Raw genomic sequence first — 25,037 nt, 5'->3', positions numbered from 1 at the left:
AATCCAAGCGCCTGCTACAGCAGGTCAACGGCCTGGGGCGCCATTCATAAGTTGCGCCACCATTATGACTGGAGACAGTATCCCGCAGAGGCTACAGCGGGTGGTTTCTTCTGCTCAACGGCTCGCATGGCGGCGGTGCGACGGCAGAATGAACGACGCATGGCAGAATCCGACGGGCATTTTTTAACAGCAAATATTAACTAGTACTGGACTGTGGAGCCGTGAAACAAGATGACTGCTCGTATGTCTCAATAAGGCGGAAAGGGAAGGACTGGTGTTTCCACATTGTGAGTGGTGGAATAGCTATTGTCTTTAGCAAACAGGACGATTGTTTTGTTTTGTCTTGACCACTGAACTGTCGGATCCATAAACTTTTGGCAGTGACTTGTTAAGTGTGCTTTGTAAATTGCATGTGGGACACTTGGTATACTTAAAGAGGTAAGTTGTCGTTTCGTGACTAGTTATTGTATGAACGCAAGAAACTAAAGTGGGACATTGACATTTGCATTTGTAGTAGGAGACATTTCTTTAACTGGTGCGGGAATAAGTGTTGTTTGATGGAACTTATGACTTAATTACACCATGAACTGAAAGGTCAGAAGCGTAGATAATAGTAGTTGCAGGGCCATTTCTGGACGACCAGATTCGTGTGGATGGTACTCTGAGAGTGACTATGACATTTGTGTTGAATGTGAGATACACTTTACTACTCAGTGTGTGTTCGAAATGCCGATTTGATTGACCTTAAGACTTCAGTCTGGGTAACCATGGGAGAGCTTTGACACTGAGACAGTGTTTCTAGGAAAACTATCAGCAACTTTTTGACCCCAAGAAAATCACAGAATGAAATGATTCCGTGTGATTCGCAAGACAGGAAATAATGTATTTGTATTTGTAACTGTGTACATTTTTTACATGTTTAATACCTGAAGGGACAGCAAGTATAACTGTATTTCATTAACGTATGTGTTTAGAATAGTCAGTGTGTTTTTTTGTTTGTTCTGGGTTATCAAGTTCATGTGGCATGTTTATTAGATTATTTGGTACAAGGATGCTTTAATTATTAGCCAGTGGCGCAATACTAACGTAGCGGCTCTTGTTGCATTGGTCAGTAAGGTTGTCACAGGGGACAAGAATTTGCATTGCACAACAAATATCGGAGTTAACTGATGCATTTTGATGTCGTGGACAGTAATAATCTTGTTGGTGTGTTGACTGAAGCCACTTATTTTCATTATCACAGTGGTGATATTTCACATTGAAGTGTAACAGACGCTAGTCGAAATGCCAGTTCTTGTCGTCTAAATATGTAACAACGGAGAAATGAGCAGTAGAGTAAAATACGAGAGCTACTGGTGGATTCAAGCACTTATTGCTAACTATTTATCCTTTTACAAGGATAAGGTTAACTCACAGTCGAGTAGTGGTGGTAATTGCTTAAGTGATGATAGTTAATGAGGTATGACATGATGTCTTAGACAGACTATATTACATAACCAGTATGTAACTTGTGGCATATTTTATTATTTTCTTCTCAGTTTAATTTCTCAGTAGGTTTGACATACATTTTAGAGTAATGATATGGAGCCTGACATTCTACATGTAACTAGTGAATTCAATTATTTTCTTTTCTTCATTTTGTTTTGTATTTAGACATTGCCGTGTAAAGATTATTACAACGCAATTTATGAATGTCAGATTACTTGCTCTGTGTTTGGACGGTGAGCTACTTAAAATTTTATGAGTACAATTAGTATTTTTTTATTTGTTATAGAATTAGTGTAGTTTGGATTACTCCTAAAAATAACGGACATCACGATAACTAAGCATATTTTTATCTCGCCATTATTTTTTATTTGTATGATATAATGTTTTATTTGTCATTTGGATTGTTGTAAATTTGTATGTGTAGGTTACTCAGGATTGTGGAGAGTACAATAATGCAACAACTGTGTCAATAATTTGGTAAAGTAACAGCATTTGGTCGTCTATTTGAGGTCACCAGGGGATAAGGTATCCTCCTGGGTATTATGATGACTTGCTACTTTTGTTCGAATACAGTTTTCTTAAAAAAATGTTCGGAACTACCCTCGCATTGCAAGGATAGTACCGTGCCATTTTTTTTCTGAATGGGTAGCCGGTGGTGAAAGGGTACAGTACCGCCCGACATTGAAAATAGATACAACATTTTTCGTTATTCATGTCAGAACATAATATTTTTTGTAGTAACAACTCAATTTCACTTAATACACCAAAGCTGGATACCAGTGTAGGAAAGAATGACAATTTATTTGTTTAATTGATCACATGTGCACTCCCACAAAATAAATCCCTACTTCCAATTGTGTGAGATCTGTGAAATGAATGAATTTATGGTCGTCTGCTAACTGCAGATAGTGAATGCGAATATATGATCATCTTTGAGACGGCCTTTTGGTCACCTTTGGTGGAACCAAAGAGATGAAATTTACCGGAGCTTTGAGCACCTGAAATGTGTCTGACCAATACGGTAGCAAGGTACTCCCCCACTTCGGCAGAGGTGCGAGATGACCTGTAGAAAGGCCATGGTTTCAGCACCCAGCCGCTGGATCTTGTGTTGGTAAGACCTGTCTTAGGTGTGCTCCGTAAAGACAAAAAGATTGGAGAGAATGGTATGCATGTGGAATATTTAAGAGTAGATTGCAATAATAATTTCTCTACTTCAGGAACTTTTGTGGGGAGAATTAAATGTCAGGAAGGTAATATTAAGGGAATCGTAGTAATCTTCGGAAGTGACCAACGGTCACAATGAAACCACGTGTAGCAATAAGTTGAAACACTTCCGAGTGCATAAGTTAAGCTGAATTACTGGCATGTGTACTATAAGTTGGAAATATTTTAGAAATGGCGTGTGCAGGACTAGAAATTAGAGACGAGTACTTCCACGTGGTGAGTACTGTGTGAGTCTCAATCTGTATATGCGACAAAGGATAAGGAGAAGTACTCGTCCGTGGTATCAGTTGAGGACTCGCATGAGTGATTAATATGCACTTAATATTACTTTGCGTGTTATGTTTCCGTGTGACGCTTGATTCTAACTATAATACTCTGAGAGTGAAGCAAGGTGAGTCAGCCGTCTATCCAGCAACGCCACTTGGCTTGCATTGCACAGGAAGACGTGCATATATCCTCCAGAGTCCATAGTAGGAAAGAAAAGTTACGAAGTGAGGCAGTGTCGTGTGAAACTGGGATGAATACTAATTGAAGTGGGAAAGCTGAAAGTGATGTGATTATAACGTTGTGACTATTCATTGTATTGTATGTTGCTAGTGTGATGTATTTCATGAAATTTAAGTATGTGTGGTTTGCGTGGGAGAGTAGCAAGATGGGTACAGAGGCAGTGGGTTATGCATGTTCCTTTTTGTACCGCTCGGTCTGGAGGAAATTTTCGTGATGATGGGTGTGAGAGTCGAAGTGTGAGATATAGCAAAAGATCCACCATCCTATCCAGAAAGTGCACTGTAATGTTAAATAATTACGAGACCATAAGGTAGAGAATCACCAATGTAAAGCCGTGCCCACTGGGCGGAATTTCTCATGTGTTATTGTTGTAGGCTATAGAATTTGTGTGTTTAGGTTATAGAATTTATCGGAATAAGTAAGATAGTGAAAAGAAAAAGATTGGTGGCCTTTTCCTTCGAATAGTATGTTGTCATGATGCCCAGAATTTATAATGTGTGCGCCATTCATATTCAGTGCGATGGCCACGTGTTGATCAAAGCCGTTGGGTAAGAAAGAATATGTGATATTGCCAGTGCGTAGTGAACAGTCAGAGTTGTGTAAATTACTAGTAGTCAGATGTGTGTTATCCGTTGCGTAATATTCAAACAGGAGAATAATTTGTAACGTCAGTGTGAGTACTAGAGCTCATGTTTCTTGATAAATAAGAATGAATCCTCTCGCTTGGGAGACCACTCATCTTGCAGGCCTGACTGCTTGATGCCACAGTATGAGCAAGGCATGTGGGCGCCTCTCATAATTTCGACCCTGCCAGGATTGTGCTATTGGGGTTTGCTGTTAAGATTTTTTTTTATGGTGGGATATATTGTGATAGGGCTAAGAAGTAAAATTTTTTGTTTGCGATTTCTTTCTGTATTGGTGAGGATCTTTTATTTTTTATATAATTCATTGCTACGTCGTCCAAGGCTGGAAGATCGTTGTATAATTCTTTTTTAATGTGTAATGTCCGTAGTAACTAGGTCGCAGCCGAAAATCGTAGTCACCATGGAGGAGAGTGATTCTGGTGTGAACGTAGCAGGCGGCATAGTGGAGCAGGAAGTAGTTGTCGACTGTGAGTGTGAGCGAATTGAATACACAATTTTGTGAAAATGCTTGCTGATTCTCGATACAATTATACTTGAAGGAAGAAAGAAAAGACTCGTTGTTAGAGCACAGAGTAACAAATGGTTTGTGTTTACCTACCATGCAAGGCGCTCCATCAGCAGTAATAGACGCAGGTTTCTGAACTGGCAAACCATATTCAGAAATGAAGAGACTGAACGCACTGTAAAAATCTTCTTTTCGCGTTGTGTCTTTCAAGGTCAAAACTGTGAGATGTCTTCTTTTACACTGATAACAGAAAATATCGTAACTTGATGTGAACCGACACCATCTACTGAATCGCCTAACTGCAGTGAGAAACACAAACAAGTATGCAAACCTGTTGTCAGCTGACCTTACATATTTTCCACTGTTAGCCCCAGCTTTCATGTTATAGTAGATCTTTAAAGAGGAATGATTCCGATGGCCGATTTTATCTCTGACTTCTTATAGTTGTGGAAAACGTTTTGCATATTTCATCAGCTTTTCCGATGCACGAAATGATGGTACGTTTGATAAAAGATTGTTCTGTACAAGTTTTACAAAAACCGATTGCTCTGACTGTAATTTACTTTCTAGACTATAAATTTTCTTTCTCCTCAACTTACTACTAACAATTGCTTCTGATTAGAAGGCTTTATGAACTGTTCTAAAATGGCTTTCAGCATTTCGATTTTTAAGTATGGTTTAAGCAACATTGCATATCAAAAATGTATTCTTACCTTTAGGCACTGTAACAAAAAACTGCTATTCCCACTCACCATGCCGGCCGCGGTGGCCGAGAGGTTCTAGGCGCTTCAGTCCGGAACCGCGTGATGCTACGGTCGCAGGTTCGAATCCTGCCTCGGGCATGGATCTGTGTGATGTCCTTAGGTTACTTAGGTTTAAGTAGTTCTAAGTTCTATGGGACTGATGACCTCAGAAGTTAAGTCCCATAGTGCTCATTTTGAACCACTCACCATGGAAGTGGTATATTTTCCCGTGTTCCGTTTCACTCGTTTCTCACAAACACATTTCTAAGTGAGAATTATAGCTAGGGGCTTGGAATCCCTAGTTCTGGTCTTTAGCATTCGGCAGCGGTCGGGTGACATCGAGTCGTTGTGGTTAGGTGATGTTCGTTGCCAACTGTACAGAATACAACTCACCGGTGTTGACTGCATTGTAGCTAATTTTAGAAGTCAGTACAAACAACAATGTCAATTTCGATAACACAATGAATTTAAGTGATCATTACCTCCATCACGCATACTGTTGTTTTGTGGAAACCCGAAAACCAAACCCAGAGTGCTCTCTCCGTGTACTGCCTCCCCATTCATAATACACCAAGCTACAGTTCACGAGCAGGAAAGACTGTTGCTTGGCGCGAGCGTTAAAGGTGGTAAAGTACAGGTAGAGACGACAGAGGCGGAGATAGTGTGGTCAGATTTATCTGCCTACAAATACCGTGCGAAACACTCATTGTGAACAAACTGATATTTTATAAAAACAGCTCGTCTAAACAGATTTCGGACAAAGGTTTTGAAAGTTAAACTCATAAATCCATGAGTATCGTCTCATCACTCACGATCGACTGATTGAGCACTTCTGGTCTATTTTATTTCAACTATGTACCTGAACCCTGTCGGAATTCTTAAAATATTTTCTGTGTTAAAAATTACGAAAAAAGAAAGGAACGAATCACTTGTGCTCTGACATTGTATTTGATTCGGCAGAACATAAACGAAAAGTCTTCCGGCGATATGTACATGATCCTTTTGTAACGTGGCCCCACAGTGAATAACAATTGTCACGCCTTTTGCAGCATCTGAATTGTAGCCGCGAAAATATCAAATTTACGATGGAAGCGGAGAAAGGCACCTGTCTACTATTCTGCCTTGGTCAGTCGGAAGGTGGATGGACCATTGGGGTATACCTTTTACCGTAACCCCACACATAGCTGCCACCACCCATTACAAACTATGAGCATACTTCGAACATTGGTGCACCGGGCGCATGTTGTGTCTGACGGGGACAGCTTTTCAGAGCAGCTGGAAAACCTCTGGCAACGGCCTTGCTGCAGTGGATATACCGGTTCCCGTGAGATCACCGAAGTTAAGCGCTGTCGGGCGTGGTCGGCACTTGGATGGGTAACCATCCAGGCCGCCATGCGCTGTTCCCATTTTTCGGGGTGCACTCAGCCTCGTGATGCCAATTGAGGAGCTACCCGACCGAATAGTAGCGGCTTCGGTCAAGAATACCATCATAACGACCGGGAGAGCGGTATGCTGACCCCACGCCCCTCCTATCCGCATCCTCCTCTGAGGATGACACGGCGGTCGGATGGTCCCGGTAGGCCACTAGTGGCCTGAAGACGGAGTGCTTTTTTTTGGAAAACCTCTAATCAGTTTTCGGGGCTAATGGATGTTCTCCACATCAGATCAGCCTTGCACAAGACCAAGAGGAGAAGGAGTGGTTTAAGTACAGGGCGTTCCTCCGGTACGTTTGCAATGTTCCATCGAAATTAGGCGGAATCTTAAGGAAGGATCATGTCAAAGTAATCTTCCGCCCCACCTGTAAATATCTGAGCTCTTCTCGGTTCGGCAACGGATGATCTGGAATTGCGGACTTTTGCTGTCGTAGCCGAGCGTTGTATATTCACAGGACATTCCACGGATTACTCTTCCACGGAAATCTTAGATTCGATGAGATCCTTCTGGGATTTAATATTTAAGAAACCGGGGAACTACGTTTAGCGCAAGATCTAATTAATCGTGACGGCGGCTTTCAAGTGGATGAGGCGTGGGCAGGTGATTTCTTTAATTTATCCGGAAAGGAAACATGTTATGACCAACGACGCGTCTCATGGCTTTCAGCTTTTATTAATTTTTGAAATCTGAATTTGAACTCCGCTAGCGAGCATTCCGAGAGAGCGCGCCCATAGTTGCACACTACGCACGCGCCTCCGCGTCATAGATGGAACAATATTTGAAGAGGGCGCGAAACTCGACAGAGGTAGCTCATGTAGCCGCTGCCTTTGCGCATGCGTCTCTGCTCCAGTTTTTAGTATAAAGTTAACGGTGCGCACTCTCAATTTTCAGTGTAAAACATTCGACTGAAAATGTCTGAATGGTTGTTAGCCGAAATATCATTGCAAGAAGTGGACGTTATCCGGCTGCAATCCCGAATCTTCATGGAGTAATCTTTACACAGAGAAAGATTCCAGAATCATATCGGCTACCTCTTCGTGGAGGGGATGGCGTCACATATTCTGAGGTAGGGTAAGTTACGTAATAAGCGAGCGAGATTTTTAAGTCCCTTGACTTTTTTTTAATTGATGTGTAGAGATAGTGGTGTCATTCCGAAGTTAGCTAGAGCGACATATTTTATCATGACCGCCACTGTGAAGTTCATCATTCATAAAGGAAGCTTAGCACTAGTGAAGGAAAGGAGTCGCTCTACTCGTAAACTGGATGTCACTTCAAAACATCTGTTCCGTCTGCACATGACGACTGCCTCCAAACTCCCGTCTCTCTCAAGTGAATGTGTCGGCGGAATGACATGGGCCAAGTCGGGCCGTGTTGACAAGGAGGCTACTTGAAGACCATCAACAGAGTTTGCCCACTTGTCAGTAACGTTCCGCAAGAAGATGATTTTCGACGCTCCGTGGTCAATTTTACGGATGTGGATTCGGACAACGTAATGTCAGTGCTTGGGACAGGCTTGAACTTCGCGCCCACCCCTAGTTTTGTTTTGGTCATCAGTCTACTGACTGGTTTGATGCGGCCCGCTACGAATTCCTTTCCTGTGCTAACCTCTTCATCACAGACTAGCACTTGCAACCTACGTCCTCAATTATTTGCTAGACGTATTCCGGTCTCTGGTTTCCTCTACAGAGTTTGCCCTCTACAGCTCCCTCTGGTACCATGGAAGTCATTCCCTCATGTCTTAGCAGATGTCCTATCATCCTGTCCCTTCTCCTTATCAGTGTTTTCCACATATTCCTTTCCTCTCCGATTCTGCGTAGAACCTCCTCATTCCTTACCTTATCAGTCCACCTAATTTTCAACATTTGTCTATAGCACCACATCTCAAATGCGTCGATTCTCTTCTGTTTCGGTTTTCCCACAGTCCATGTTTCACTACCATACAATGCTGTACTCCAGACGTACATCCTCAGAAATTTCTTCCTCAAACTAAGGACGGTATTTGATATTAGTAGACTTCTCTTGGCCTGAAATGCCTTTTTTGCCATACCGAGTCTGCTTTTGATGTCCTCCTTCCTCCGTCCGTCATTGGTTATTTTACTGCCTAGGTAGCAGAATTCCTTAACTTCATTGACTTCATGACCATCAATCCTGATGTTAAGTTTCTCGCTGTTCTCATTTCTACTACTTCTCATTACCTTCGTCTTTCTCCGATTTACTCTCAAACCATACTGTGTACTCATTAGACTGTTCATTCCGTTCAGCAGATCATTTAATTCTTCTTCACTTTCACTCAGGATAGCAATGTCATCAGCGAATAGTATTATTGACATCCTTTCACCTTGTATTTTAATTCCACTCCTGAACCTTTCTTTTATTTCCATGATTGCTTCCTCGATGTACAGATTAAAGAGTAGGGGCGAAAGGATACAGCCTTGTCTTATACCCTTCTTAATACGAGCACTTCGTTCTTGATCGTCCACTCTTATTATTCCCTCTTGGTTGTTGTACATATTGTACACTCCTGGAAATGGAAAAAAGAACACATTGACACCGGTGTGTCAGACCCACCATACTTGCTCCGGACACTGCGACAGGGCTGTAAAAGCAATGATCACACGCACGGCACAGCGGACACACCAGGAACCGCGGTGTTGGCCGTCGAATGGCGCTAGCTGCGCAGCATTTGTGCACCGCCGCCGTCAGTGTCAGCCAGTTTGCCGTGGCATACGGAGCTCCATCGCAGTCTTTAACACTGGTAGCATGCCGCGACAGCGTGGACGTGAACCGTATGTGCAGTTGACGGACTTTGAGCGAGGGCGTATAGTGGGCATGCGGGAGGCCGGGTGGACGTACCGCCGAATTGCTCAACACGTGGGGCGTGAGGTCTCCACAGTACATCGATGTTGTCGCCAGTGGTCGGCGGAAGGTGCACGTGCCCGTCGACCTGGGACCGGACCGCAGCGACGCACGGACGCACGCCAAGACCGTAGGATCCTACGCAGTGCTGTAGGGGACCGCACCGCCACTTCCCAGCAAATTAGGGACACTGTTGCTCCTGGGGTATCGGCGAGGACCATTCGCAACCGTCTCCATGAAGCTGGGCTACGGTCCTGCACACCGTTAGGCCGTCTTCCGCTCACGCCCCGACATCGTGCAGCCCGCCTCCAGTGGTGTCGCGACAGGGGTGAATGGAGGGACGAATGGAGACGTATCGTCTTCAGCGATGAGAGTCGCTTCTGCCTTGGTGCCAATGATGGTCGTATGCGTGTTTGGCGCCGTGCAGGTGAGCGCCACAATCAGGACTGCATACGACCGAGGCACACAGGGCCAACACCCGGCATCATGGTGTGGGGAGCGATCTCCTACACTGGCCGTACACCACTGGTGATCGTCGAGGGGACACTGAATAGTGCACGGTACATCCAAACCGTCATCGAACCCATCGTTCTACCATTCCTAGACCGGCAAGGGAACTTGCTGTTCCAACAGGACAATGCACGTCCGCATGTATCCCGTGCCACCCAACGTGCTCCAGAAGGTGTAAGTCAACTACCCTGGCCAGCAAGATCTCCGGATCTGTCCCCCATTGAGCATGTTTGGGACTGGATGAAGCGTCGTCTCACGCGGTCTGCACGTCCAGCACGAATGCTGGTCCAACTGAGGCGCCAGGTGGAAATGGCATGGCAAGCCGTTCCACAGGACTACATCCAGCATCTCTACGATCGTCTCCATGGGAGAATAGCAGCCTGCATTGCTGCGAAAGGTGGATATACACTGTACTAGTGCCGACATTGTGCATGCTCTGTTGCCTGTGTCTATGTGCCTGTGGTTCTGTCAGTGTGATCATGTGATGTATCTGACCCCAGGAATGTGTCAATAAAGTTTCCCCTTCCTGGGACAATGAATTCACGGTGTTCTTATTTCAATTTCCAGGAGTGTATATGACCCATCTTTCCCTATAGCTTACCCCTACTTTTTTCAGAATCTCGAACAGCTTGCACCATTTTATATTGTCGAACGCTTTTTCCAGGTCGACAAATCCTATGAAAGTGTCTTGATTTTTCTTTAGCCTTGCTTCCATTATGAGCCGTAACGTCAGAATTGCCTCTCTCGTCCCTTTACTTTTCCTAAAGCCAAACTGATCGTCACCTAGCGCATTTTCAGTTTTCTTTTCCATTCTTCTGCATATTATTCTTGTAAGCAGCTTCGATGCATGAGCTGTTAAGCTGATTGTGCGATAATTCTCGCACTTGACAACTCTTGCTGTCTTCGGAATTGTGTGGATGATGCTTTTCCGAAAGTCAGATGGTATATCGCCAGACTCATATATTCTACACACCAACGTGAATAGTCGTTTTGTTGCCACTTCCCCCAATAATTTTAGAAATTCTGATGGAATGTTATCTATCCCTTCAGCCTTATTTGACCGTAAGTCCTCCAAAGCTCTTTTAAATTCCGATTCTAATACTCGATCCCCTATCTCTTCTAAATCGACTCCTGTTTCTTCTTCTATCACATCAGACAAACCTTCACCCTCATAGAGGCTTTCAATGTATTCTTTCCACCTATCTGATCTCTCCTCTGCATTTAACAGTGGAATTCCCGTTGCACTCTTAACGTTACCACCGTTACTTTTAATGTTACTAAAGGTTGTTTTGACTTTCCTGTATGCTGAATTTGTCCTTCCGACAATCATATCTTTTTCGATGTCTTCACATTTTTCCAGCAGCCATTTCGTCATAGCTTCCCTGCACTCCCTGTTTATTTCATTCCTCAGCGACTTGTATTTCTGTATTCCTGATTTTCCCGGAACATGTTTGTACTTCCTTCTTTCATCAATCAACTGAAGTATTTCTTCTGTTACCCATGGTTTCTTCGCAGCTACCTTCTTTGTACCTATGTTTTCCTTCCCAACTTCTGTGATGGCCCTTTTTAGAGATGTCCATTCCTCTTCAACTGTACTGCCTACTGCGCTATTCCTTATTGCTGTATCTATAGCGTTAGAGAACTTCAAACGTATCTCGTCATTCCTTAGTACTTCCGTATCCCACTTCTTTGCGTATTGATTCTTCCTGACTAATGTCTTGAACTTCAGCCTACTCTTCATCACTACTATATTGTGATCTGAATCTATATCTGCTCCTGGGTACGCCTTACAATCCAGTATCTGATTTCAGAATCACTGTCTGACCATGATGTAATCTAATTGAAATCTTCCCGTATCTCCCGGCCTTTTCCAAGTATACCTCCTCCTCTTGTGATTCTTGAACAGGGTATTCGCTATTACTAGCTGAAATTTGTTACAGAACTCAATTAGTCTTTCTCCTCCTTCATTCCTTGTCCCAAGCCCATATTCTCCTGTAACCTTTTCTTCTACTCCTTCCCCTACAACTGCATTCCAGTCGCCCATGACTATTAGATTTTCGTCCCCCTTTACATACTGCATTAGCCTTTCAATATCCTCATACACTTTCTCCATCTGTTCATCTTCAGCTTGCGACGTCGGCATGTATACCTGAACTATCGTTGTCGGTGTTGGTCTGCTGTCGATTCTGATTAGAACAACCCGGTCACTGAACTGTTCACAGTAACACACCCTCTGCCCTACCTTCCTATTCATAACGAATCCTACACCTGTTATACCATTTTCTGCTGCTGTTGATATTACCCGATACTCATCTGACCATAAATTCTTGTCTTCCTTCCACTTCACTTCACTGACCCCTACTATATCTAGATTGAGCCTTTGCATTTCCCTTTTCAGATTATCTAGTTTCCCTACGACGTTAAAGCTTCTGACAATCCACGCCCCGACTCGTAGAACGTTATCCTTTCGTTGATTATTCAATCTTTTTCTCATGGTAACCTCCCCCTTGGCAGTCCCCTCCCGGAGATCCGAATGGGGAACTATTCTGGAATCTTTTGCCACTGGAGATATCAACATGACACTTCTTCAGTTACAGGCCACATGTCCTGTGTCTTTAATGCAGTGTTTTCCATTGCCTTCTGCATCCTCATGTCGTTGATCATTGCTGATTCTTCCACCTTTAGGGGTAGTTTCCCACCCCCTGAACCTCTATCCGCTCCTCCGCCCTCTTTGACAAGGCCGTTGGCAGAATGAGGCTGACATCTTATGCCGGCAGTCTTTGGCTGCTAATGCTGAGTATTTATCGAAATTGAGGCAGTGGCGGGGATCGAACCCGGGACCGAAGACGTTTTGATCATGAATCAAAGACGCTACCCCCACACCACGGCACTTTCGTTTCCACCCCTAGTACTTGGCCTTCAATTGATTCTGTTAGTGCTGTTGAAGTAGCTGTTAGTCCTCTTTCCAGTGACGGCGCTGAAAAAGTAAGACGTGAGACATGTTGCTCACTTACGAGGGCTCCATCTGAGAAGTGTAATGTTTACTACATGGAAAGGGCCGCGCTACACAAACTACGCAAACTCACGCGATCCTCCTTCCAGAGGAAAAGAGAGAAGCCACTGTAGTGTTGCTACATGAGGTATGTTACCAGAAGAATTATAGCTCGTTGTGCAAACCAAAGTTCCGGAAAATTGATAAAGAACCCACTGGGAGGCTAGAAAATAAAATGTTCCTCTAGAAGTTGCGAAAAGATTAAGACCTCAAAGCTCTGTTCCTCTACTGTTAAATGGTCTTCCTAAAATACCGGTACATGAAGAAGGTCTTTTGTTATATCCTATTGCGTGCAGTACTGGCACTCCAACGTATGACTTAGACAGATATCTTGCTTCTTTATTGAGACCTTTCGTGGGATAGTGCTCACATATTCGCAACTCTGGGACTTTATTAATGTAATGATTTACCTCGAATCAACAAGTCGGTCTGGTTAATAAGCTTCGATGTCATCTTGCTCTTCACTAGGCTTCCTCTCATGAATTCACTGTCACACATCAGCAGTATGTTCGAAGCTGATATAACAGCACTATTTTATCATGCTCTTCCCTCAGCCTACTTTTTATTCAAATGTGAATATTTTGAACAAGTTGACGGGACTGTCATGGGTAGTCCTCTCTCCCTTCTGATGCCAAACTTCTTCATGGAAGTCTTTGAGGAGAGGGCACTTGAGTCAGAAGAACGAAAACCATAAAGTCTTCATGTGATTTGTGAATGATAGTTTTGTAGTATGGCTCCACGGTGAATAAGAACTGTCAATATCAAATTTACGATGGAAGTGGAGAATGGTGGCTGTCCTGCCATTTGTGGACGTCTCGGTCAGTCGGAAGGTAGATCATTAGGGCATTCCGTTAATCGCAACCTTACACATACAGACCTGAAATGGCAGGCGTTTAGCTGCCATCATCCAACACAATCTATCGGCGTACCTCAAACGTTGGTGCACAGGGCGCATGTTGTGTCTGATGGAGAAAGCAGCTGGAATACCTCTTCAGTTTTCAAAGATAATGGATATTCTCCCCAAAAAATCAGCTACCCACAAGACGAAAAGGAACAGGAGTGCTTCAGGTCCAGGGCGTTCCTCCAGTTCGTTGGCTATATTTTGTCGAAATTAGGCAGCACCATAAGGAAGTTTAATGCCACAGTAGTCTTCCGCCCATCTGTTAGGGTCTTTGGGCTGCTTGGTTCGTCGGAGGACGATCTAGATTTTCGGAAGGCTGAAATCTGCATAACACATTGACGGTCGGGAAAGGCCTGTATTGGCCAGACAATGCGCACAATGCATGAAAGATGCTTTGAATATGATCGCCACAACCAAAGCCGAGCATTGTATCTCCCCAGAACATTGCATAGATTATTCTGCCACGGACGTCTTTGCGTCGAAGAAATTCTCCTGGGATTCAATAATTAAGGAATCGGTGGAAATACGTTTAGCGCAAGGTCTTACTAAGGGGAAATTGCATGTCCTACGCCGCCAGTGTGAAATTATCGAATTTTGTGACCCATTGTCTTCGAAACGTTTTAAGACACCAACTTACAGTTTTCCATAATTATTGAATTCACCTTTCTAGATACACTGAAGTAGAACTATTTCTAAAATTGTATTGTTTGGCATCTTATATTTTTTTTTCAAACACTTAACTTTTTGACAGAATTTTGTAAGTAAACGAACATAAAAACAAAACAACTCAGGATATTTTAATTATTCTAGTTCCATATGTGTTGAATCTCACACTTGGCGCACAGTGAAAATTTCAAGTCTCTACCATCAGTACTTTTTTAAAAACGGGTCATTTATTGCAAAAAATGTATTACAGAGATATTGAGGTTTAAAATTTTTTTTATTACAAATTTTTATACAGACTTACATTTCTGTGTCTTTTAGCGGTGGAAATGCCCTGGTCCATAGTCTATGTCTTCTTCAGTGTCACAACAGCCCAGTGCTTGCCTCCTTCTTTACTTTCTTGCTTCTTTTGTCATATGCTGAACAACTAACTCTGCTTCACGTACACGAAGCTCATCCAGTTCCCGCAGTCCTTTAGTTGTATTCTGTCCAAATCTTAGCCCTAACTTCTCCAGAACCTTAAGTCTTTCATAGTTCCCACCATTAAAAGTTATTACAGCATCAGGCTGTAGAGTCATAAGGCCAACGAATTCATGTTTTGGCACACAGCACCACACGACATTATTGAAGGACTCATTCACATTGTTTATTACAGACCAGTTGTCAGTAAGTAAAATCAAGCTACGAAAAAGTATTACAAAAAATCAGTCACAAGTTAAATATGTTTTGATACGGAAACTATTTGAAACTAACACAAATTTCCATGCACTAGGGGGCGTGGTCACTTCACAAACATGATCGTGGTTTCCTTCACTGCTAGAACACGTGTTTTCAAGAACTTCAGAAGAAAATGCAGGTCTCACATATCTGTTACAAGCAAATTTGCGTTTCTTGAAGTTACTTTTACGCTTAGTCATTTTATTTATGTATAAAAAGCAAGAGAAGTAGCTTACTACAAAATAGCCGATAATCATACTACTTTCAACGGAAACTAGTACCAGAAAGTACTGATTTCTTTATTCGTAATGCCAACTTCTGAGACGTAGCAGTAGGCACAAAACAAAGCAATTCACAGCCTTCTAGACTGTGTAGTTCCAAAGAAATGACTGCTCAACTGCGGCAGTATATGCGTAGCCACGAAAATTGACAACCACACATCAACATTCAAAATATTATTTGAAGCTCTCACAATTGTCTGATTTTAATGTATTATATATCAAAATGTTCAGGGAAGTCCAAAATACATTATGGAGTAGAAAACAGAAGATGTCAAATTTCGACGAATTTCACGTACAATGTCCCCTTAATCGTGATGGCGTTTTTCAATGGTATAAGGCGTGGGCAGGTAATTTCTTTAATTTCTTCAGAAAGAAAACTTTTTATGAGCAAGACACGTTCCACGGCATTTTACTTTATCAATTTTTGACATCTGAATTTTAACTCAGCGAGTGCGCGTTCCGGTGGAGAGAGCGCACATGGTTTCGTATTTCGCATGCGCCTGAGCGCCTGAGCGCGAAACTCGACAGAAGTAGCTCATGCAGCCGCTGCCTTTGCGCATGCGTCTCTGCTCTTGATTCTGGTGTAAAGTTAACGCTGTGAACTAGCAATTTCCAGTGTAAAACACTCACCTGAAAATGGCTGAATGGTCGTTAACCGAAATATCGTGGCAAGAAGTCTACGTTATCCAGCTGCAATTCGGAATTTTCATGGAATAATCTTTACGCCGGGAACGGTTCTAGAATCATATCAGCTACCGCTTCGTGGAGAAAAATGCATCACACATGCAGGAGTGAGATAACTTACAGAATAAGTGAGCGAGATTTTTTAACTGCGTTTTTTACTGAAGGGTTGAGATAATGGCCCCATTCCGAAGTTTGCCAGAGCGACACATTTTATCAGCACCCCCTCTGCGAAGTTCATCACGTGCAAGGGAAGCCTAGCACTGTTGAAGGGGATAATTCGCTTTACTCGTCGTGAACTGCACGCCATTTCAAAACTGCTGTTCTATCTGCCTCCAATGGCCCATCTCTCTCATTAGAATGTGTCGACGGAACAACTTGGGCCAAGTCGGACTGTGTTAAGAAGGAGTCTACTTCAAGACAATCATGCGAGTTTGTCCTGCTGTCAGCAACGTTCCGTAAGAAGATGGCTTTCGACGCTCCGTGGTGAATTTCATGGGTAAGGTTTCGGACAACGTAAGGTCAGTGCTCGGAAAAGGGTTGAACTTCGTGCCTACACCTAGAACTTTGCCGTTAACTGATTCTATTATTGCTGTTGAAGTACCTGTTAGTCATCTTTCCAGTGAAGGTGCAGAACAAATAAAACGTGAAACATGTCACTCACGTAATAGCACTCTACCTCGGAAGACTAACGTTCGCTCCATGGAAAGGGCGGCGCTACGCAAACTGTGACATGGTCCTCCCGTGGTCGTCCTTACAGGGAATAAGAGGAAAGCCACTGTGGTGTTGCCACATGAGGTCTATGACCAGAAGAATAATAGAATTATTAATTTTTGACATCAGAACTTTAACTCCGATAGTGCACAGCCTGACAGTGAGCGAGCGTGTTGATTCACATTATGGATTTCGCAGCGTGCCATAACACTGTTCAAAGAGGGTGCGAAACTCGATAGAGGTAACTTATGTAGCAACTACCTTTGCACATGTGTCTCTGCACCAACTGAACTAGCAATCTCCGTGCTAAACACTCACCTGACTTTAGCTGAATGGTTGTCAGCCGTATTATCGTGGTAAGAAATCGACGTTGTCCGGCTGTAATCCCCAAACTTAATGGAAGACTATCAAACCATCACCAGAGGAGATCTCTAAGACGTCTGCTCCACTGCAACCAGATGTATGCAGGTACGTGACTCAGTTGCGGCTTGTTTCATTTTCTCTGATGTTACGCATTCTCACTACTTGTTACGGCTTCTGCAGTACTTGTTAGCAGCAGACACAGTGGCTGCGCCAAAGACGGAGACGGCGTGGAATTTTACAATTATTTATTGAACTTTCTTTACAATTTCTCCCTTGCCATCGCTGCCCAGCCCTGCGAATCCCTCCGCCTTGCTGCTGCTGTGTAGATTCTCCGACAATGCACGCCACGTACGCCACTGATCGCACTCGGAGCCTCAGGCCACCAGTGAAGGATGCCCTGCGGTTGAGATGAACTCGTCGCCGTGAGGTCAGCTGCCAACGCCTGCTGCACCGGCGGCTGGGAAGCCGTCAGTCGCGATGACCGCAAGGTCCCATCATGGACGGACCACGCGCCGTGGGGTCAGGTTGCTGTGAAGTCCGGGCATCCGTCCCCGGGAGCGCCCATGTCCAAGACCGCGCTGCGGCCAGTCCTGCTGGAAGTTCTCGCTGTAATTAGTCAGCCATGGTGCCGACTGAACTCAGCCCGACCTCCAGAGCTGAAGTTGACATCTGGTGGCGAATGGATGACTCCTGCGAGCTGGAACAGACTTCTGGAATCGTCACCTACGAAGGTTGAACATTCGGACACGGACCACGTCCGTCCTCAGATCCGAACTGCTTCCTAAAGGCTTCTGTATGTTGCTGCCTGCGCTCCACTATTTATATCCTGCAGCAGGACGTTTTTTACCCTCGGTGGTAGCTTTTTATTATTACTCCCGCAGTATATCTCAGTGTAACTTAGCGTGCTGCCCTCACTTCCCTTACTCAGCACTCTCCAGTCTTCGCTCGACGCTCGGTCTGTGTGCGCCCTTGCATCAGCTTGTTGATAAACTGCTACTGTCAGCAAGGCTATCTGTGCCGCGCTTACTTCGCAACACCTCGGTCGCAACGCTGCCTCTGTTTTGCCATTCTCCTCTGCGGGAAGCAATGCTTACTACATGTGGCCGCAACACTGTACTTGAGGCCCCTCATATAGTGGGGTTGTGGGGTTGGGTTGATTGGGGGAGGAGACCAGACAGTGAGGTCATCGGTCTCATCGGATTAGGGGAAGGACGGGGAAGGAAGCGGGCCGTGTCCTTTCAAAGGAACCATCCCGGCATTTGCCTAGAGCGATTTAGGGAAATCACGAAAAACCTAAAGCAGTATGGCCAGATGCGGGATTGAACCGTCGTCCAGAGTGCTAGCCACTGCGCCACCTCGCTCAGTCTCATATAGTGCTCTGCTGTTATAGCGATGAGGCATTTTGGTTGTGAAGCTATTCAGACTATCTCACTGTACACAACAGTTGAAAATATCAATGTGATTTTTATTTCTGGCGAATGTAGCTTAACCGTCAAGTAGACGTACAGCAGTAATTTCAAAGGTAGGCTCATAATGCCAAGGTCCCACTATCTGTTTCTGCAAATACAAAATTTGTTTCAAGGAACTGAAACATGAAGGATGAGCTATTGTTTTAGCAGTGGTATAACGCAATCCAGCCGGCCGGTGTGGCCGAGTGGTTCTAGGCGCTTCAGTCTGGAACCGCGCGACCACTACGGTCACAGGTTCGAGTCCTGCCTCGGGCATGGATGTGTGTGATGTCCTTAGGTTAGTTAAGTTTAAGTAGTTCTAGGTCCTAGGGGACTGATGACCTCAGATGTTAAGTCCCATAGTGCTCAGAGCCATTTGAACCATTTGAACGCAATCCACAAGTCATGAAGAGGTTGGTCTAATGTGCCAGTAGGATCTGAGGACTGTTTTGAGATTTTCGCATTCCATCTTTTCTTTTCCAGTTTTCACTCCATCAACTGCCTTATGGAACTCACTTTCACAGTCGATTACAGTCCATCGAATGGTGTCTGCGAAAACTGCAAAGCCATGTGTCATTTCTACGAGAGATTGTAATCATGCACGAAGCATCCTGTACAAAGCATAGGCGAAAATATCTTCGTAATAAGCACTGCAGTTGCGTTTGAAATCCACGTTGGCTGAGAGAAGCGAATAATCAAAGATCTTGATACCAAACGTGTAACTTAGGTTTTTCAAGAATCGTATCAATGATTCTTGTTTTATTTGTTCAAGCAGAAGCACCCGCAAGTGTGTACACTTCCGGGCAGAAACATTAGGGGATTCCATTTCGCTCAAGATTTATTGTTGCAACAGTGCATGTGGAGTACTTGAAATGATTACACTTACAGATCAGTAGCATAGCAGTTTAGAGGTACCTAGTATAAAAACGCAAGCTGAAACACCCAAATTAGTACGTGGTGCAGCCTCCACAGGTGGCAATGCAGGTGTTGCCTCTGGCATCCACTTCATAGTACAGAGGGCGAATACTGTCCGGGGGTACGTTATGCCACGCCTACTAGACCTGTTCACGTAGTTCTGTAAGAGTTGTTGATCGATGAGTCACATATCCCACACGTGCTCGATTCAAGACAAGTCCAGAGATCATGCTGGCCAGGGAAGCTGCTGCATATCTTGCAGAGCGCGTTGAGTTTCACAGATAGTGTGCGGGCGAGCATTAGTCTGTTGGAACAACACATCACCTTATTGTTTCAAGAACGACAAAAGAACGGGTTTAACAATATTCTGGACGTACCGAGCGCTGGTTAGTGTCCATTCCGGAAGCATCAAAGGGGAACGAGATTCGTAGCTTATCGCGCCCCAGACCATAAGGTCTGGTATGAGCTCAATGTGTGAGACCTGGTAGTCAAGGAAGGCAGGATTCGTTTACGATTGTGGACGGGGCCGTAATCAGTTACTATTGGTTGGCTTTTCTTTTAATCACACACAATTTATTTAAAATCAACAACAAATTAAAATAATGAAAATAATTTAAGAATTATTCACGGGTGAACGGCTTAATGGGAATAAGTTAAGGATTGTTTAAACCTGTAGCTTACAATTGCTGTTATTAAAATATAAAAGACAAGTGACCAAAGGTCTTAAAAAGCACTCCGTCTTCAAACCACGAGTGGGCTACCGGGACCATCCGACCGCCATGTCATCCTCAGAGGAGGATGCGGATAGGAGGGGTGTGGGGTCAGCACACCGCTCTCCCAGTTGTTATGATGGTATTCTTGACCGAAGCCGCTACTATTCGCTCGAGTAGCTCCTAAATTGGCATCACAAGGCTGAGTGCACCCCGAAAAATGCCAGCAGCGCATGGCGGCCTGGATGGTCACCCATCCAAGTGCCGACCTCGCCCGACAGCGCTTAACTTCGGTGATCTCACGGGAACCGGTGTATCCACTGCAGCAACACCGTTTCCAAAGGTCTTAAAGCTCACTGCAAAAATAAAATTGCCAAATTAGAACTTTAAGACAAGTAACGACACTCACAGCAAAGGGACTTAATGGCAATAAATTAAGAATTGTTTCACGGCTGAAGGCCTCAAATGCTAAGAATGGCAATTATTTAAAAAATTTAACAGCATACAACAAAACAATAAATTTAATAACAAAGGTTAATTCAAAAGGACAAGCAACTAATCACCAAACAGGTGAGAAATGATGGTAACTTGGTAATACAAAATAAAATAATAACACACAGTCACAGACGCTGCTCCAGGAATCGGCCTCTGAGTAGGTCAGGCCAAAAACACTCGCGAGCGATGAGGAAGGCAGCCAAGAATTGCATTCACACCACAAGATGGTAACTCAGACTAGTGGCAGGCTAACGAGTGACTAATGATAATCTTGGTGAGACTACCTGACGTCCAATAAAAAAAAATGCAAAGATGTAAAAATACGCCAAAGCTGGAACCGGCGGTCTAGACTCCACCTGCAGATTACTGTGCTTAGAGAGCCCGGAACAGGAAAGGATTCACCACCACCCAGGTAGAAGAATCGCCAACCAACCTACAATCAAGAAAACTGTCAAACTTACACTCCTCACCAGAAAGCAGCGGCAAGGCGGGGAACGTACACTGCTGTTACATAGACTAACCCCCAGGGCAGGTAACTGGGGCATTAGCGGCCACCGGGCAGGAAAATACCGCTTGCTGAACTTAACAATTGTAACAACCTGAAGGTAGTAAATAGTAATCAGAAGCCCAGGAAAGCTAATCAGATCCGCCTTCCCCAAGCACTCCACTCACTGCTCTTTGCTTCAGCGACACTACGAGCAGCAACACAAATCCAAGTCACTAGACAATCGCGAGATGTCACAGTGGTGGAGGTTTCTCTACTCGAATTAAAATGCACTCAAAACTTGCAGGATCCGGTTTCGACGAGGTCATGCACCTACGTGACCACAGCCCTTCGATCCGGCAGTCCATGCACGTCATCAGCGGTCCCGGCGTGTCCGCACTCTCAGCGGACCTGGTTCCTCCTGCGTCCCCAACAGAAACGCTCACTCACACGACGTCACCCCAAAGATAGGACCACAGTTACTACATATCGATAAAGCCGCTGCTGCCACTAGCGGACAGGCAGCGTTTGCGAAACCAGGTGGTGCCAGTCAACACAAGAAGAAGACAAACAATCCCAACCATGTCAAATAAAAGATACAGTCTGGCCTCCAACAGAGGATGGAAACCTACAACAGCACCAACGGGAGCCGGAGCACGACTCAATGTGTCTTGGACGAATGCAATCTACCAGACAGTGCTCCCCAGGCCTAAGTCGTATACGCAAATGATCATCAGTTGCATGCAACAGAATCTGCTTTCATCGCTGAAGATCACGGCGCATCCTTCCATCGCCTGAGTGATCCTCTGACGTCACCTGTCGCGCAGTCTACGTCGATGCTGTGGCGTAAGTGGAAGGTGGGCTAAAGGTGTGCATGCCCATAGTCCCACAGCTAATAAGTAGTTTGAAACAGTTTGTGTTGACACATCTGGGCTCTTAAGCCCTTTTGTTTGTGTAGTGGTAGCTTTACCACTGCTGTTCTTGCAATACTACGATCCTGGTGAGCATCCGTGCTGCCTGGACGTCAAAAACCTCATCTACAGGTGTGAGAAAATTCACGTGTCCACTGATACCAGCATCGTTGCCCCTACTTACGCATCACGCCAAGTTTGTGTGGCCGTTCCCCAAAAGGACGATCCCGTCACTCGAAAGGGCTTACCTGACCCCATCCAAACTCACTCAGTTGGCTGCAACAAGCACGAGTGCGTCTCTGTAACACGGATGCCTGCTTGCTTCACACTTTTACACCACACTGAGCATTTTCGCTGTGAGTGTTCCCTACTAAAGGGTAGCCAAGACGGCGCCCTAGTAGTTATGTCACTACGCTTCCTGTTGGCGGACGACTTTGAAACCTTTGTTAATACATATACTATCCCACAGGCGGCATTTGCCATCATCGGATCAAAATCGACATCGTCTTTCTGATGTGTACTAATTTCGTTTTCCGGCTGTATATAATTACCAACATACATTCTGTTGTAGTGATAGGAGGGAATCCTACTGAGCATCCGTGTGATACAATATGACAAATTTGCACCTCATTCCGCACTGAGCTTTTTCACAAAATATTCGGGGAAAAACAAAGGACCCCAAAAATCACCATACTTATCGTCTCTGCATTTTTCTACAGAATGGTCATAAACGATTTTATGAGTGAACAATATTTCACTCTGTTCTTCTTAACGAAACGTGCAAAATACTTTGTAACAGATACGATGTGTTCCCATAGGGAAGACTTGCCTAAATTGTACCTCTTTTGCAGTCTTATTTATTATATTCTAAACAGTGATCTTCATAATTATTTAAGCAATGTTATCCTCAGCTGTAGGATGCTGTTCTTGGTATCTTATTTAAAGAAACCTGGCATAAAATCCAAAGAGATTCTGGTCATATGTGAAGTGTGTTAGCGGCAAGAAACTATCAATGCTTTCTCTGCGTGACAGCAATGGAGTTACTATCTAAGACAGTGCTGACAAAGCAGAGTTAGAAAACACAGCCTTCCGAAATGCCTTCACAAAAGAAGACGAAGTAAATGTTCCAGAATTCGAATCGAGAACAGCTGATAACATGAGTAACGTAGAAGTAAATATCCTCGGAGTAGTGAAGCAACTTAAATCACTTAATAGAAGCAAGTCTTCTGGTCCATATACGAATTAGTTCCTTTCGAAGTATGCTGATGCATTAGCTCCACACTTAAGAATCATATACAACCGTTCGCTCGACGAAAGATCCATACCCAAAGACTGGAAAGTAGCACATGTCACACCAATATGCAAGAAAGGTAGTAGGAGTAATCCATCAAATTATACGCCCATATCGTTAACGTCGATATGCAGCAGGATTTTGGAACTTACATTGTGTTCGAACATTACGAATTACCTCGAAGAAAATGATCTACTGACACACAGTCAACATGGGTTTAGAAAACATTTTTCTTGTGAAACACAACTAGCTCTTTATTCACACGAAGTGCTGAGTGCTATTGACAAGGGATTTCAGATCGATTCCGTACTTCTGGATTTCCGGAATCCTTTTGAAACTGTACCACACAAGCGGTTGGTATTGAAATCGCGTGCTTACGGAATATCGTCTCAGTTATGTGACTGGATTTGTGATTTCCTGTCAGAGAGGTCACAGTTCGAAGTAATTGACGGAAAGTCATCGAGTAAAACAGATATGATTTAAGGCGTTCCCCAAGGTAGTGTTATAGGCCCTTTGCTGTTCCTTATCTATATAAACAATTTGGGAGACAATCTGAGCAGCCGTCTTCGGTTGTTTGCAGAAGACTTTGTCGTTTATCGACCAATAAAGTCATCAGAAGTTCAAAACAAACTGCAAAACGATTTAGAAAAAATGTCTGAATGGTGCGAAAAGTGGCAGTTAGTCCCAAATAACAAAAAGTGTGAAGTCATCTACATGAGTGCTAAAAGAAACTCGTTAAACTTCGGTTACACGACAAATCAGTCTAATCTAAAAGCCGTAAATTCAACTAAATACCTAGGTATTAAAATCACAAAGAACTTAAATAGGAAGGATCACATAGAAACTGTTATGGGGAAGGCTAACTAAAGACTGCCTTTTATTGGCAGGACACTTAGAAAATGTAACAGACCTACTAAGGAGACTGCCTACACTACGTCTGTCAGTCCTCTTTTAGAATACTGCTGCGCTGTGTGGGATCCTTACCAGACAGGACTGACGGAGTGCATGGAATAAGTTCAAAGAAAGCCAGTACGCTTTGTATTATCGGGTAAGTATGGGAGAGAGTGTCACAGAAATGATGCAGGATTTGCGCTGGACATCATTAAAAGAAAGGCGTTTTTCGTTGCGACGGAATCTTCTCACGAAATTCCAGCAACATTTTGTTGATACCGACCTACATAGGGAGGAACGATCGCCACGATAAAATAAGGGAAATCAGAGCTCGTACGGAGAGATATAGGTGTTCATTCTTTCTGCGCGCTATCCGAGATTGGAATAATAGAGAATTGCGAAGGTGGTTCGATGAACCCTCTGCCAGGCACATAAATGTGATTTGCAAAGTATCCATTTCGATATAGAACGGAATCTACGAGATAAATCAAAGGTACTACACTTCATTTTATAAACACCTGCAAGCAGTGCCAATTGGGAATATGGTTTCCTACTTTGTACCAGTGGGTACATAAACTGTACCACCGTCTTCCATGTCCAGATGTTGAA

This window comes from Schistocerca americana, chromosome 6 (assembly GCF_021461395.2).
Source record: "Schistocerca americana isolate TAMUIC-IGC-003095 chromosome 6, iqSchAmer2.1, whole genome shotgun sequence".
Taxonomy (NCBI): domain Eukaryota; kingdom Metazoa; phylum Arthropoda; class Insecta; order Orthoptera; family Acrididae; genus Schistocerca; species Schistocerca americana.
The sequence above is the reverse complement of the archived record's forward strand: the minus strand, read 5'-3'. Positions refer to the sequence as shown.